At 42.6% G+C, this 17,073-nt stretch overlaps 1 pseudogene; it reads left to right on the plus strand.

The window, feature by feature from the left end:
* LOC137515959 (structural maintenance of chromosomes protein 2-like) overlaps nt 1-17,073 on the plus strand; it is a 77,052-nt pseudogene that overhangs the window by 39,860 nt on the left and 20,119 nt on the right.

Genomic DNA, 17,073 nt, shown 5'->3' on the forward strand with positions numbered 1-17,073 from the left:
TAGTAAAATTGGTCAGTAGTTGGCCAGTAAAAATTTAATGGAGTGTGCATGATATTAAATGGCTAATAACTAGCACATTAGGAATTAAAGTGTAAGGCCTAGTGCACACCAGAGCGGTTCTGCTGCGGTTTGCGATCCGCTTGCGGGTGCAGATCCGCTAGGGTAATGTATTTCAATGGGCTGGTGCACACTAGAGCGGGAGGCGTTTTGCAGAAACGCACACTCCCGGGCTGCTGCAGATTTTGGATTGCGGATGCGTTTCTGCCTCAATGTTAAGTATAGGAAAAACGCTAAGCGCTCTGAAAAACGGCACTTCAGAGCGGTTTGCCAGGCGGTTTTTTTGATACAGTAGCTGTTTAGTAACAGCTTTACTGTAACAATACATGAAATCTACTACACCAAAAACGCTTCACAAAACCGCAAAATGCTAGGTGAAACGCTACAGAAAAAGAAGAAAAAGCGTTTCAAAATCTGCTAGCAGTTTGCGGATCTGCTAGCGGTTTTTGGTGTGCACCAGGCCTAACTGCAATAAATCACACATTAACATTTTAAAGGCATTTTAATTTGACACGGAGACAGTTTATGCACAAAACTGCAGTGCAGAGATTTGTTTGCACCATATAACCGCAGACATGTGGCCGAGCTCTGAAGCAGCAGCAGGGCTAGTCCAGTTTCAGGGGCCCAATGATGGCAGGAGATGCAGCTATATCATACACAAACAAGGGGTAAAACCTCAATTGGGGCGAATGGGGCCTAATTATAAAGAATGGCAGTTTTGAAAATGTTCCTTTTTTGTTTTTATATAGACTTCTTCACAAGTTTATCGCCATGCATTTATCTTCGTATTTATCAACAGTTGGACTGTGTGGGTTTCTCGGGACATAGGTTTTCTGTAATTATTCTTAAAGAAATTTAAAAAAAAGACAATATTGCTGGTCTATTTATAAAAAAAAAAAAAAAGAGACCAGGAAGGCATGTAACTGCAGGGAGTTCTTGTTGAAGAGAGAAGTGTGTTTAGAAACTGGTGCAACTATTGGGTGAAATATTCTATGTTCTACACTAAAATAGTGGATTGTACTACCTTTTGCCTAATCATCTCATTTAATGATGCTAGGTATTACGGTTAATATTTACCTTTTCAGAGATAAAACTGGGGATGTAGAGGTACAAGTTCCTCTGCGGCTCATACTGTAAAAGAAAAAAATTCATATTTAAGAAAAAAATAACTATTGTTTTCCACCGTTCCCCATTTAAAATTTAAAAATAAACTGCACTAATTTTGTCTTTTTTTTTTTTTTCCCCGTTTCAGATTTCTTTACCTATGGCAATACTATAAAAATGTAAATTATGCTTTTCTAGCAATATTTCTGAAATCTGTTGACCTTTTCAGCTTTATCTCCACTTTTATAAATCGGGAGATGGAATATGGTGAAAAATAATAAACACAATTGTTCTAACAGTATTGCATACATCTACTTTTATAAATAGGCCCCTATGTATACAGTAATCTGAATGGTGAACCTACTAGATGTCCTGCTCAGGGGCCAGGCCTGAGGACCCAAACCTCACAAGTCATGGGGGACTGTAAGCAGAATACCTTTGTGCTGCTTCACCCACCATGTCATACAAAACAGAGAAGTAGTAAGTCACTCAGATGACTAGCATGAGGCGGCAACAAAATAAACAAACTCACTGACAAAATGTTCCAGTGTTATATTGTGCATCATTCAATTCAAGGTTATCCTGGAGCTTAGATTGTTCATGTCAATGAATAATTATTCATATTTAACTTGCCATTTTGTCTTTTGGAACACTTCAGGTCACAGGTAAAAAACTGTTGGAAAAGGGAGAGCTAAAGCGGAGACTCACAATTATTCCACTTAACAAAATTTCAGCTCGCCGTTTAGGAAATGATACAGTTAATGTGGCCAAAAACTTGGTAAGTGTCAGCCTGCTTAGTTGATCTATGGGAAGGACACCTTACAAAAATATGCTTTTTTTTATGTAGGAATGGGAATCTGTAGGAAAGCTTTTATATAACCAGTCCAAAAAAAGCTAGCATTTGTTTAATTAAAGCTGTTAAAGGGAACCAAAAGTAAGAGTGATATGGAGGCTGCCATATTTATTTCCTTTTAAACAATGCAAGTTGCCTGCCTTTTCCCCTTATCCTGTGTTTCTAATACTTTTACCTATAGACTTCAACAAGCATACATAAGATCAGGTGCTCTAACTAGATTAGCGGCATGCTTGTTTCAGGATTGTGACTCCGGCACTACCTATGCCACAAGATCAACTTAACTGCCAGGCAGCTGGTATTGTTTAAAAGGAAGTAAATATGGCAGCCTACATATCTTTCACTTTGTGTATACTTCAAGGCAGTGGTCCTCAAACTAAGGCCCACAGGCCGAATATGGCCCCAAGACTTTTTTACTGGCCCCCCACACACAAAATGTAATACTTATAGATGCGGTTAGCTACATCTTTAAATATTGGTGATCCGCATATAGAATAACAGTGCTGGCACCTCCCATCCACATGGAAGCAAGAAAGCAGTAATTTGCTGTTTTCCAATCAAATTCCACATCAGGTGACACTGTTGTCTAATTGGACTGCAGGTTGTCACCTGGATATGCTTCACTGTCTGGCCTGCAAAGGTTTGTACATCAATTTATGTATACTCTGGGCCCCCTAGCAGTCTGAAGTAGGTTGACCTGGCCCTCAAGCCAAAGCGTTTGGGGACCCCTGCTTCAAGGAAAGTGGAATTGTAATCTTTTGTATCCTATTTGAAAAGGAAATGGGAATCATTTTAATCTGATATTTAGAAAAGGTTGTTTTTTTTTTTTTTTTCCAAAATGTTGATCATCCTTAACAATTCTATTGACTGCTAGTTTGTATGGTTTATTAGCATGCAGTTCTGTGTACAATATGATCAATATAAGCTAAAAGATGTTTAACGTATGCAAGCTATAGCTATTTTGAAGGTTTAAACCTTATTTTGCTAGATAAATAAATACAGTCGACATTGGTGACAACAGGAATAGATGCATCTACAAGAAAATGGGCAATCAGAAATTTGGGGAAAATGTGGACTACAGATTGGCTGCCAGAATACATATTGTGGACTCAAAATCTTTTATTTTGCTGTTTATTATTTTACTGGTTAATTTCTCTTTGTTGTAAGTGTTTGTACTTCATTCAATGTTGATTACTTTTTCTGTACAATTCTATTTTTCTCAAAGATATGATTGAAAAAAATGTTTTATGTCTTCGGTACAAGTGTCAGGAATGATACTAATTGATCTTTAACGAACCAGCTTAGTACTATACTACTATAATTACCATTTACAGCTCTAACATGAAGCTAAGCACTTTGTCAAAAAAGAAGAAAACGTGTATTATAGTGTTTTTTTTTTTTTAGTTTTTTTAAATTATTTTTTTAGGTGGGCCCTGACAACGTGCATCTGGCTCTTACTCTGGTGGGTTATGATTCAGAGCTGCAAAAAGCTATGGAGTACGTCTTTGGATCTACGCTGGTGTGTGATTCAATGGACAATGCTAAGAAAGTGACCTTCGACAAAAGGATAATGACCAAAACTGTTACACTTGGTGGGGATACTTTTGATCCGCAAGGAACATTAAGTGGCGGTAAATGTATTTTTTCATGTACAAGTAACTTAAATATTTAGCAAAAGATGTGGAGTTACAAGCTAGCTTGCATGATGTTTATTTGACCTCCTATAGAACACATCAATCTATACATATATGTGGAAATGTTATTTTGTAACCCAGTCTCTGTTTGGCAGGTGCTCGCTCTCAGGCCCCTTCTGTGCTATCGAAGATTCAGGAGATCAAAGATGTTCAGGATGAGTTGAGATCTAAGGAGACCGAGCTGCAAAATGTAGAGAAAGAACTTGCTGCTCTGAAAAATACAGCTGAAAGGTACCGTGATCACATTTGCTGGAACCCAGTAGTATCTGCTCTGTTCAAATTATGCAGCTTGTGTAGGTGTGAACATTTTAAGGCGCCCACTTATGATGCTATCTGGATTGTACAATATTGTCAAATCTTTGGGTGGGAGGTGAACTGAGTGAATATACTCAGTCCTCTGTATTGAGTCCTCCATATTGCATAGAAAGGGTAAGATTGTACAATCAAGATTGTATCATGAGTTGGCAAACATTCTTTTACTCGGTATAACCTATTAAAAACAACTTGCAGTTTGCAGCACAAGTTATCTTCAATTACTGCATAATATAGTATCTACCCAAAATATGGGGAATATGATAAAGGGGATGTGGGTCTTCGGCCCGATCATAAGTTACACAATGAAGAGAAGAACAAGAAATCCCCCATTCAAAAATCAAGAAACTATATCACTTCTACAGCTGCATAATTCCACAATATTTAAGCCTGATTTATCATAAAATCAATTAAAACTAAAGTGTGGCCACAAGGTCCATAAGCCTCAAATACAGATGTACATGAAGGGGGTAAGCCATAAAATATACTTTTAAATATATTTTAAATATAAAAATAGTAATAGTTTTAAACAGTGCTGGGCGTAATGGAAAAAGCTACGCTTACGGATCATTACGCGTAATTTTACGCTATTACGCATTACGGAATTACGCTTACGGCGTAGACATTCAATTTTGGTACATGTCTGTAATTACGCATTGCCCTTACGCAATTACGCGTAAGAATACCGTAATTCAGGTTGTTACGTTATAGGCTTACGCGTAAAATCCTACTAGCAATTAATGCGGTCATGCTGCCAAGCGGAAAAGTTGACGCATGGATCAATGTTAGGTGGCTGCCGACTTTAAGGGTTAATAGCAAAGCCCCCTTAAGTGCTAAGAGCCTCAAATTTGGAGAATATATTAAGGAGATCAGAAGGAATAAGAGGAAACATTTTTCTTTCAAAAAGACCTTATAGTTTTTGAGAAAATCGATGTTAAAGTTTCAAAGGAAAAATATATACATTTAAAAACCCGCCGACTTTAACGGTTAATAGCAAAGCCTGCTTAAAATTTAGGAACACCAAATTCACAGGGTATATTAAGGGGATCAGTGGGAATAAGAGGAAAACATTTTTTTTCAAAAGACATTATAGTTTTTGAGAAAATCGATTTTTAAGTTTCAAGGGCAAAAATGTCTTTTAAATGCGGAAAATGTCAGTTTTTTTTGCACAGGTAACAATAGTGTATTATTTTCATAGATTCCCCCAAGTGGAAAGAGTTTTACTTACTTCGTTCTGAGTGTGGGAAATATTAAAAAAAAACGACGTGGGGTCCCCCCTCCCAGACCTCTTTAACCCCTTGTCCCCCATGCAGACTGGGATAGCCAGAATGCGGAGCACCGGCCGCGTGGGGCTCCGCACCCTGACTATACCAGCCCGCATGGTCCATGGATTGGGGGGTCTCGGAAGGGGAGGGGCAGCCAAGCTTTCCCCTCCCCCTCCGAGCCCTTGTCCAATCCAAGGACAAGGGGCTCTTCTCCACCTCCGATGGGCGATGGAGGCCGCGATTTCCTGGGGGGGGGGGTTCATGGTGGCATCTGGGAGTCCCCTTTAAAAAGGGGTCCCCCAGATGCCCCCCCCCCCTCCCAGGAGAAGTGAGTATAGAGGTACTTGTACCCCTTACCCATTTCCTTTAAGAGTTAAAAGGAAGGAACCCCATTGGTTTGCTAAGGACCAATGGGGCTCCTTGGAGCCCAAATACAAAGATGCTTTAGAGAGCTCTGAGCTATATAGCTCAGAGCTCTGTCGGGTTCAGGACGCTAAGTCCCCGCCGGCTCCGCTGCCCTCCCCGCCTCTCCCACATGTCACCCATGGGTGCCAGCATGTATATGGGTGACAGGTGTGGGCGGAGTGGACGGCGGGAGCCGGCGGGGACTTAGAGTGTTTGCGGCGGCCGGCGGGTGAGCGGCGAGTGACATCGGGTGCGGTGGAGTTACAAAGTAACAAAGTTGTTACATTGTAACAACTTTGTTACATTGTAACTGATTAGTATATTTCCGAGGATATTGCGTGGGAACTGGCTTTTAAAGGGACAGGTAAGTATTAATGGTTAATTAAGAATATTAAAGGACTTTTTTCGTGGTTATGTTTTTTGTTCAATTAAAATACTTTTTCTATGTGTTTGTGTGTTTATTTACTTTTAACTCTTAAAGGAAATGGGTAAGGGGTACAAGTACCTCTATACTCATTTCTCCTGGGAGGGGGGGTGGGCATCTGGAGGACCCCTTTTTAAAGGGGACTCCCAGATGCCACCATGAACCCCCCCCCAGGAAATCGCGGCCTCCACCTCCACCGCCTATCGGAGGTGGAGAAGAGCCCCTTGTCCTTGGATTGGACAAGGGCTCGGAGGGGGAGGGGAAAGCTTGGCTGCCCCTCCCCTTCCGAGACCCCCCAATCCATGGACCATGCGGGCTGGTATAGTCAGGGTGCGGAGCCCCACGCGGCCGGTGCTCCGCATTCTGGCTATCCCAGTCTGCATGGGGGACAAGGGGTTAAAGAGGTCTGGGAGGGGGACCCCACGTCGTTTTTTTTTAATATTTCCCACACTCAGAACGAAGTAAGTAAAACTCTTCCCACTTGGGGGAATCTATGAAAATAAAACACTATTGTTACCTGTGCAAAAAAAACGGACATTTTCCGCATTTAAAAGACATTTTTGCCCTTGAAACTTAAAAATCGATTTTCTCAAAAACTATAAGGTCTTTTTGAAAAAAAAAATTTCCTCTTATTCCCACTGATCCCCTTAATATACCCTGTGAATTTGGTGTTCCTAAATTTTAAGCAGGCTTTGCTATTAACCGTTAAAGTCGGCGGGTTTTTAAATGTATATATTTTTCCTTTTAAAGTTTAACATCGATTTTCTCAAAAACTATAAAGTCTTTTTGAAAAAAATTTTTTTCCTCTTATTCCTTCTGATCTCCTTAATATATTCTCCAAATTTGAGGCTCTTAGCACTTAAGGGGGCTTTGCTATTAACCCTTAAAGTCGGCGGCTTTTTATATTATACGGGAGCGTAATATTACGCGATTACGGCAGACTGTGTAATTTCAATGGGAGTTTACTGTCTTACGCGTAATTTGTTACGCGTAATAACGTAACCTACGGTCTACGCGTAATTAATTACGCGTAATACCGTAACCTTACACGTAACGCTTACGGTGCATTTGTAGTGAATTACGATGCGTAATTACGCTAATGCGTAATTTCGGCCCAGCACTGGTTTTAAATTAAAATTAAGTTCTGTATGGTTTCCAATGTGTGCCGCACTGGCCACCAAAATAGCAACACGGCATCAAAAATATCTAATAGACGACTGTCAATACATGCAGTGATGTGACCCATTACAAGAAACATAAGAGGGTATGCATCAAATAGAAAGTGCAAATGGCATTCATATGATCATGTATTGACTCATAAGGTACATAAATGACAGGTCTATTGTAAGAGATAATTTTACAAAAGGTGCTATTTGGAAAGTGCTCTGTGCATATAGATGAGTTAGTTAAAAAAAAAAAAAAGCAAATAAAACTAAACAAATGAACTAAAAATGGTAGCCCCAATAAGTGAAGAGTCACCAAACAGGTTGGTAGTATTATGCGTTGGCCGCCACAATAATATGAAAGATTACCCCAGTAGTAAGATGAGACACAAAATGGCCGAGCTAGTGTTCGTCGCGCTTAGCCCAACTATTTCCTTGGAAGCTACGTCACATCTTGATTTTAGATGAATTCTTTCATAAAACAGGCTTAAAGAGGAAGTGTCACGAAAATAATATATAATAAAATATTAAATAAAAAGTACATTTCTCCCAGAGTAAAATGAGCCATCAATTAATTTTGTCCTATGTTATTGTCACTTATAGTAGGTAGTAGAAATCTGACATTACCGGCAGGTTTTTTGCTAGGCCATCTCTTCATGGGGGATTCTCAGCATGGCCTTTATTCTTTATAAAGACATTCCCTGAAAATGATTAACTACTTGAGGACCGTGGGCTTTACACCCCTTAAGGACCGGCCACTTTTTTTCCATTCAGACCACTGCAGCTTTCACGGTTTATTGCTCGCTCATACAACCTACCACCTAAATGAATTTTGGCTCCTTTTCTTGTCACTAATAAAGCTTTCTTTTGGTGCTATTTAATTGCTCCTGCGATTTTTACTTTTTATTATATTCATCAAAAAAGACATGAATTTTGGAAAAAAAATGATTTTTTTTTACTTTCTGTGCTGACATTTTTCAAATAAAGTAAAATTTCTGTATACATGCAGTGCAAAAAATGTGGACAAACATGTTTTTGATAAAAAAAAAACCCATTCAGTGTATATTTATTGGTTTGGGTAAAAGTTATAGCGTTTACAAACTATGGTGCAAAAAGTGAATTTTCCCATTTTCAAGCATCTATGACTTTTCTGACCCCCTGTCATGTTTCATGAGGGGCTAAAATTCCAGGATAGTATAAATACCCCCCAAATGACCCCATTTTGGAAAGAAGACATCCCAAAGTATTCACTGAGAGGCATAGTGAGTTCATAGAAGAGATTATTTTTTGTCACAAGTAAGCAGAAAATGACACTTTGTGACAAAAAAAAAAAAAAGTTTCCATTTCTTCTAACTTGCGACAAAAAAAATGAAATCTGCCACGGACTCACCATGCCCCTCTCAGAATACCTTGAAGTGTCTACTTTCCAAAATGAGGTCATTTGTGGGGTGTGTTTACTGTCCTGACATTTTGGGGGGTGCTAAATTGCAAGCACCCCTGTAAAGCCTAAAGGTGCTCATTGGACTTTGGACCCCTTAGCGCAGTTAGGCTGCAAAAAAGTGCCACACATGTGGTATTGTTTTAAAAGGTACAAATACAGGCGCTGCTCCAACTGTAAAGAATCCTCTATGTATCTTTTTCACCAGCTGCTCAGGATAACCACATCCACAATAGGCACCAAAGAGAACTTTCAAGTATAAATCCACAGCGCTAGGTGATCACACTGTTGCCTGTTATCTGTAGACACCACAGTGTATGTTCTCAGACAGTGACCATCACCAAAAACAAAATCATCAGCAGGTCACTCACTGTCATTAAAAGCAATAAACTTTAATAAAACTTTCAATAATACCACATGTACAATATCTTACTTTAGGGGTCCTTTCGACAGGGACCCTTAGTAGTAATAAGCATAAAATGTGTATAAGCACACAAAAGATAGTCTCACGGTCTCTCAAAACAATTTGCCCAGTCTCCAGTAGTCGTTCCGACCGGTTTCGGCCTTCCGCCGTCGTCAGGGAACACTGGAGACTGAGCTATCTGGGCAAATATATAAAGGATTACCTCCTATGTCCGTAAGTGGAACCGCCGCGGGCGCACCGGGAAGTTGAAACAGCCGGTCGATGCGCCCGCGGCGGTTCCACTTACGGACATAGGAGGTAATCCTTTATATATTTGCCCAGATAGCTCAGTCTCCAGTGTTCCCTGACGACGGCGGAAGGCCGAAACCGGTCGGAACGACTACTGGAGACTGGGCAAATTGTTTTGAGAGACCGTGAGACTATCTTTTGTGTGCTTATACACATTTTATGCTTATTACTACTAAGGGTCCCTGTCGAAAGGACCCCTAAAGTAAGATATTGTACATGTGGTATTATTGAAAGTTTTATTAAAGTTTATTGCTTTTAATGACAGTGAGTGACCTGCTGATGATTTTGTTTTTGGTGATGGTCACTGTCTGAGAACATACACTGTGGTGTCTACAGATAACAGGCAACAGTGTGATCACCTAGCGCTGTGGATTTATACTTGAAAGTTACACATGTGGTATTGCCGTACTCAGGAGAAGTAGTATAATGTGTTTTGGGGTGTATTTTTACACATACCCATGCTGGGTGGGTGAAATATTGCTGTAAATGACAATTTGTTAATTTTTTTTTACACACAATTGTCCATTTACAGAGATCTTTCTCCCACTCAGCATGGGTATGTGTAAAAATACACCCCAAAACACATTATACTACTTCTCCTGAGTACGGCGATACCACATGTGTGGCACTTTTTTGCACCCTAACTGCGCTAAGGGGCCCAAAGTCCAATGAGTACCTTTAGGATTTCACAGGTCATTTTGAGAAATTTCGTTTCAAGACTACTCCTCACGGTTTAGGGCCCCTAAAATGCCAGAACAGCATAGGAACCCCACAAATGACCCCATTTTAGAAAGAAGACACCCCAAGGTATTCCGTTAGGAGTATGGTGAGTTCATAGAAGATTTTATTTTTTGTCACAAGTTAGCGGAAAATGACACTTTTTGAAAAAACACAATTAAAATCAATTTCCGCTAACTTGTGACAAAAAATAAAATCTTCTATGAACTCACCATACTACTAACGGAATACCTTGGGGTGTCTTCTTTCTAAAATGGAGTCATTTGTGGGGTTCCTATACTGTCCTGGCATTTTAGGGGCCCTAAACCGCGAGGAGTAGTCTTGAAACAAAATTTCTCAAAATGACCTGTGAAATCTTAAAGGTACTCTTTGGACTTTGGGCCCCTTAGCGCAGTTAGGGTGCAAAAAACACATGTGGTATCGCCGTACTCGGGAGAAGTAGTACAATGTGTTTTGGGGTGTATTTTTACACATACCCATGCTGGGTGGGAGAAATAACTCTGTAAATGGACAATTGTGTGTAAAAAAAATCAAGGATTGTCATTTACAGAGGTATTTCTCCCACCCAGCATGGGTATGTGTAAAAATACACCCCAAAACTTATTATACTACTGTAACGATTGTGGAACTTTCTCCGTGATCAGCGCACAACGCGTGCGCTGACACGGCGGAAATCCTCCACAAGCGTATATTTGCAGGCACCCAGCAAAAGGTGCTACGCACCTGTAGAGGGAAATTCCTGTCGGCAGATGGCGCTGGGGAGTGCAGAGGAACCAATCCTCTGTACCTCCACAAGTGCCAGACAGGAATTGTACGAAGCGCAGAACGCAATCGCAAGAGAGGCGATTGCGAATGAGATTGAACAAAGGGACAGGTTGTATGTGTGTGCGCCAATCCAGTCGCCACTCCGCGACCGCGCACACACAACAGCAGATATGAAATAGGAACGCGATCGCGAGAGGTGCGATCGCCAGATGTGACACAAGGCAGATCAGAATAGAATACGAGGGTAGCAAAGGCACAGCAAATAATACAATAAGGAGATACAGAAAATAATAAACGCTAGCTAACAGCGAACACCGCACTCATTCGCAACAGTGCACGCGGTTATGCGCGATCTCCACGTGATAAGCACAATAGAGACAAGCACGCCTAACTAACCATTAACAGACAAACATGAAACAGAGGACGCGAGCGCTTGCTTAATGGTTACCTCACCAAGCCTGCAGCAAGCGTAGCGGACAAGACAGACACACGAAAACAGGGACAAACGAGAGATAGGATCCACAGCACTAGCGAAAAGTGGCCAGCGTGATCCAGGTACAGAGTAGCAGAACAGAAGGATCCCCAGCGCTAGCAAAAAGTAGCTAGCGCGATCCCAGGAGACAGAACAGAAGAGATAGCTGGTAGCAACCGCTGCACCAGCTATACTCCAAGAACAGAGATCAGAACCATTTCCTGTCGACCACCTTTGGGGCAGGACAATGGCAACAGGCAAGACAAGACAGAACAGGCAATACAGATAATACAACCTGACTGGGCTAGAAGGGGAGCCTAAAGCAACCCCCAGGAATTAACTATACTAGATAGCAATGGCTGACACTCCAGCAGTGTCCATCAGGAACAGACCATGGAAAGGAAATGACCAGCCAAGCCTTCTGGGAAACATAAAGCTCTTATAGTGCCAGTCATCAAAGAAGGCAGGTAGGGGATTTGCATAACGAATGTATGCAAATTCCCCAGCAAGAGAACAGACCAGAAACTTGCAATGGAAAGACAGGTCTCTGTTCCAGAGACCTGCAGCCCACAGACTAGAGGAATGGACAAACAGCTGTCTGCCTGTGCAGCCAGCTGAGCGGATCATCACAGTACCCCCCGCTCTAGGGATGGATTCCAGACATCCCTCAAAACTGGTATCATCACAAAACTCTAACTGAAGACTCATGAAGGTCGGGGCAGCCCGACAAGGCCCAATTCCAGAGTCAGTCCATCCGAAACCGACCTCATCGGAAGCAGAAGCCACCGAAACATGCCCATCAGCACTACAAGTCTCAGCGTAACACCCATCAGGACTGTGGACACCAGAGAAGAAGCCATCGACACCCTCCAGACAATACCCACCACCTTCCAAGGAGTGTCCAAGAATACCAAACCTGCCGCAATACCTGTTCGAAGTGTCCCTTACAACACCAAAGCCATTGCTGATCGTATTCAGGGCACCAAGCAAAACCTTTCCCGGAATCTCCCAGAACGCCTTGAAGCTCCGCAGAGATCCCAAGAAGCCAGAACGCTCACCAGGCTCACATGGAGAACCATCAAGAACCCCTATGGAACCTATGATCATTCCAGACTCAAAATTAGTAGGACACCCATCAAGATCAGGACTTTCAGGGACCACTTCCGGGCATGCAAGCAGGCAGGCTATATCAGAACATGTCTCCACTGAGGAAGTATTTGAGTACGCTGGTAACCGAGGCACACTTGGGCTGTCTGGGTCACAGAGCACATCGGGGTACACCAGTACAGGAGAAACCTCAGGACATGTCGGGGAACTGCCAACCTCAGAGTCCGACACGACAAGACCAAAACCAGTACCGGGCAGAAAATCATCACGAGTAAAGGTCACAGGTACTGGTCTTTCAAAAGAAGACTCGGACTCAAATTCAGAATTTTCTGTAACTGTAATATCATCATTGACTACACATGAATGAAGCTCCACAAGAGCTGCAAAAGTAGTCAGCAAGGCAGCAATGCCTACTGAAGTGGGCAACACCTCAGAAGGACCTGGGGGGCAGGAGACATCTCCTACAAGTTCTGCACCCTTTGGGAGGAACTCGGAGACCTTCAGATCATCAAACAAGACCTCAGGAACATCATTTTTCAAGTTGTCTAAGAAGGATTCTGTACTATCCATGTTACAGGGCAAAACTGGAACTTTACTTTGAGAACAGGGCAGATGTCCCAGGGAAGGTTCCACCATAAACTGAGACTGAATTTCATCATCATGAGTGGAACGTACAGGAATATTCACTGGACCACACACTGACGCCCTAACTTTAATCTCGCTGCACCCAGAACTCTGCGTAGCAGTCAAACTAGCTTGCAACTCCAAAACTGCAGAAAGACAGGTAAAAATAGCAGCAATACCTAGACGAGCCTCTAGGGGCAGGGCAGGAGATATTGTACAAGGCAATATTGACTCATCCAGAGTACTTTATTCAGAATCAGACTCGCAAATGTCAATGCAAGTGGACATCATGCCTTCATTCATGGTACAGGGCAGGTTCAGAGAAAGCTTCTCTGGACAAGGCAAAGAAGCTTCAGCATCAGATTCGCAAAACCAAAGCGCTGTCTCACTCTTAGATTCGGCTAACAATGTAGAATCCGAGGAGTCAGAACGCAAAATTTGTGGATCCAAGATCGCTTTAGGTTGCGAAACTGACGCTTCCATATCGCAAACCTCCGCGATCTGCGGAGCAGACTGCAAGGCATCTAGGACAGAAACACTGGAGCAACTGTCATCAGGCAACAGGCCTGCACAGGTGCAAACAGAATAAGACATAGATTCATTTGCAAAAGAAGTGGCGACAACAACAGGAGAAACTTTATTAGACACATCAATAATTTTCTTAAAGTTGCATAACTTAGGAATTTTCCCCATGGCAGGCTCACAAACGGACGATCTTAGAGAACCTGAGGGAAAAAATCTGTCTTCCTTAGACACAGGACCACACAGACCTTTTGCAGCCATACGTGCGGTGGCGACATCAGACCGCACTGGTTCAACTTCCACACAAGCAACTGCTCTGATAGACTTGCACTCAGACTTCAAACACTCAGTTGCTTTGGGAAAGGGAATGCATTCAAAACTCACTTTCTTTAAATCCAGATGATTGGAACAATCGTCCGCTGACAATGTGTTTTTAGCAGATTGAAGCGCATGTAGTTCATCCAAAATCATTCTCCACACGTCAAACAGCGGAGTCACAAAGTCAGAGATACATTCACCAGTCTTGATTAAAGTGCACGCAGACTCAATGCACGCATACAAAACTGCTTCGTTTTTAGAACGGTAATGATTGCAAAACGATCTCCAATCACATTCCAATTCATAGACCAGGAGCTCGATCTCCCATTTCTCAAACGGGGGCTCCCATGCACACTTAACAAAGGATGAACAATCATTGTGCGCACAGTCTACAGATGGAACTGGAGCAGGAACGGAACGGGAATCTTTTACCTCTTTATTGGGATCAATTAATTGGTGTGTGTGTAATTCATCCAAAATGATCTGCCACACATACATCACCAGATCCACAACACACTCGTCACATTCATCAGAATCAATCAAAAGGCACACAGAGTCAAGACAATCGTTCAGGACATCCGCGCTTTTTGCGATGTAAAAATCGCAAAAGGCTTTCCAATTCAAATCAAATTCCTCCACCAAAGCCCCGATTTCCCATGAGGCAAATGGCGGTTCGAACAACCCAGTATCTAAATAATCTCCATATGGGTGGGGATCAGGAACGAGTACAGATTTTTTAACTGCTTTAATATAGTGTGCGATCCTACCTATAGCAGGATCCACATAAGCTTTGGATTGGGGCAAAAAACCTGGAAACTGATCAGCAGATGCATTATAAACATCATTATCATACTGCATGGTTTTGCCCATTTCAGACTTGACAGAAATAACCTCTCTATCTGTGGTTGCCATGGGCAACGGATCTTTCAGCTGGGAAGCCTTCCTAGATCTTTTACGTTTAGACTTAGAGGCTTTGGATGGCTGCTTTATGGATGAAAGAGTAGATGGAACAGCTGATTGAGCTGCTGACAACAACTCATTAAGGGGGTATGGTAATTGAGGTAATCTCAGCCAATTGTGAATTAAAAAGGCCAAGAATTCCAGGGGTCTTTGACTCAGGGTGGTATGATCTAGCACATCATAACCCCACATTGACATTTCACCCCCCAACAGAATGTAGACCATTTGGGGGGCCCAGGTAGACACTGGGGTGCATTGGAATTCAGGGTTCGCTAACAGTTTCGTACACTCAGACAAAAATTCGTCTGCTGATCCAGGTTCAAGTTTTTTAAATCTCTTAAAGGTACAAGAGCCATATTCGACAAAATCGTACAAATCGGAAATTCCGTCTACACTGGGGTTTTGGGTTGGGCTGGTCATTCTGTAACGATTGTGGAACTTTCTCCGTGATCAGCGCACAACGCGTGCGCTGACACGGCGGAAATCCTCCACAAGCGTATATTTGCAGGCACCCAGCAAAATTCCTGTCGGCAGATGGCGCTGGGGAGTGCAGAGGAACCAATCCTCTGTACCTCCACAAGTGCCAGACAGGAATTGTACGAAGCGCAGAACGCAATCACAAGAGAGGCGATTGCGAATGAGATTGAACAAAGGGACAGGTTGTATGTGTGTGCGCCAATCCAGTCGCCACTCCGCGACCGCGCACACACAACAGCAGATATGAAATAGAACGCGATCGCGAGAGGTGCGATCGCCAGATGTGACACAAGGCAGATCAGAATAGAATACGAGGGTAGCAAAGGCACAGCAAATAATACAATAAGGAGATACAGAAAATAATAAACGCTAGCTAACAGCGAACACCGCACTCATTCGCAACAGTGCACGCGGTTATGCGCGATCTCCACGTGATAAGCACAATAGAGACAAGCACGCCTAACTAACCATTAACAGACAAACATGAAACAGAGGACGCGAGCGCTTGCTTAACGGTTACCTCACCGAGCCTGCAGCAAGCGTAGCGGACAAGACAGACACACAAAAACAGGGACAAACGAGAGATAGGATCCACAGCACTAGCGAAAAGTGGCCAGCGTGATCCAGGTACAGAGTAGCAGAACAGAAGGATCCCCAACGCTAGCGAAAAGTAGCTAGCGCGATCCCAGGAGACAGAACAGAAGAGATAGCTGGTAGCAACCGCTGCACCAGCTATACTCCAAGAACAGAGATCAGAACCATTTCCTGTCGACCACCTTTGGGGCAGGACAATGGCAACAGGCAAGACAAGACAGAACAGGCAATACAGATAATACAACCTGACTGGGCTAGAAGGGGAGCCTAAAGCAACCCCCAGGAATTAACTATACTAGATAGCAATGGCTGACACTCCAGCAGTGTCCATCAGGAACAGACCATGGAAAGGAAATGACCAGCCAAGCCTTCTGGGAAACATAAAGCTCTTATAGTGCCAGTCATCAAAGAAGGCAGGTAGGGGATTTGCATAACGAATGTATGCAAATTCCCCAGCAAGAGAACAGACCAGAAACTTGCAATGGAAAGACAGGTCTCTGTTCCAGAGACCTGCAGCCCACAGACTAGAGGAATGGACAAACAGCTGTCTGCCTGTGCAGCCAGCTGAGCGGATCATCACAACTACTTCTCCCGAGTACGGCAATACCACATGTGTGGCACTTTTTTGCACCCTAACTGCGCTAAGGGGCCCAAAGTCCAATGAGTACCTTTAGGCTTTACAGGGGTGCTTGCAATTTAGCACCCCCCAAAATGTCAGGACAGTAAACACACCCCACAAATGACCTCATTTTGGAAAGTAGACACTTCAAGGTATTCAGAGAGGGGCATGGTGAGTCCGTGGCAGATTTCATTTTTTTTGTCGCAAGTTAGAAGAAATGGAAACTTTTTTTTTTGTTTTTTTTTTTGTTTTGGGGTGTATTTTTACACATACCCATGCTGGGTGGGAGAAATAACTCTGTAAATGGACAATTGTGTGTAAAAAAATCAAAAGATTGTCATTTACAGAGGTATTTCTCCCACCCAGCATGGGTATGTGTAAAAATACACCCCAAAACACATTGTACTACTTCTCCCGAGTACGGCGATACCACGTGTGGCACTTTTTTGC

This window comes from Hyperolius riggenbachi, chromosome 1 (genome assembly GCF_040937935.1).
Source record: "Hyperolius riggenbachi isolate aHypRig1 chromosome 1, aHypRig1.pri, whole genome shotgun sequence".
Taxonomy (NCBI): Eukaryota; Metazoa; Chordata; class Amphibia; order Anura; family Hyperoliidae; genus Hyperolius; species Hyperolius riggenbachi.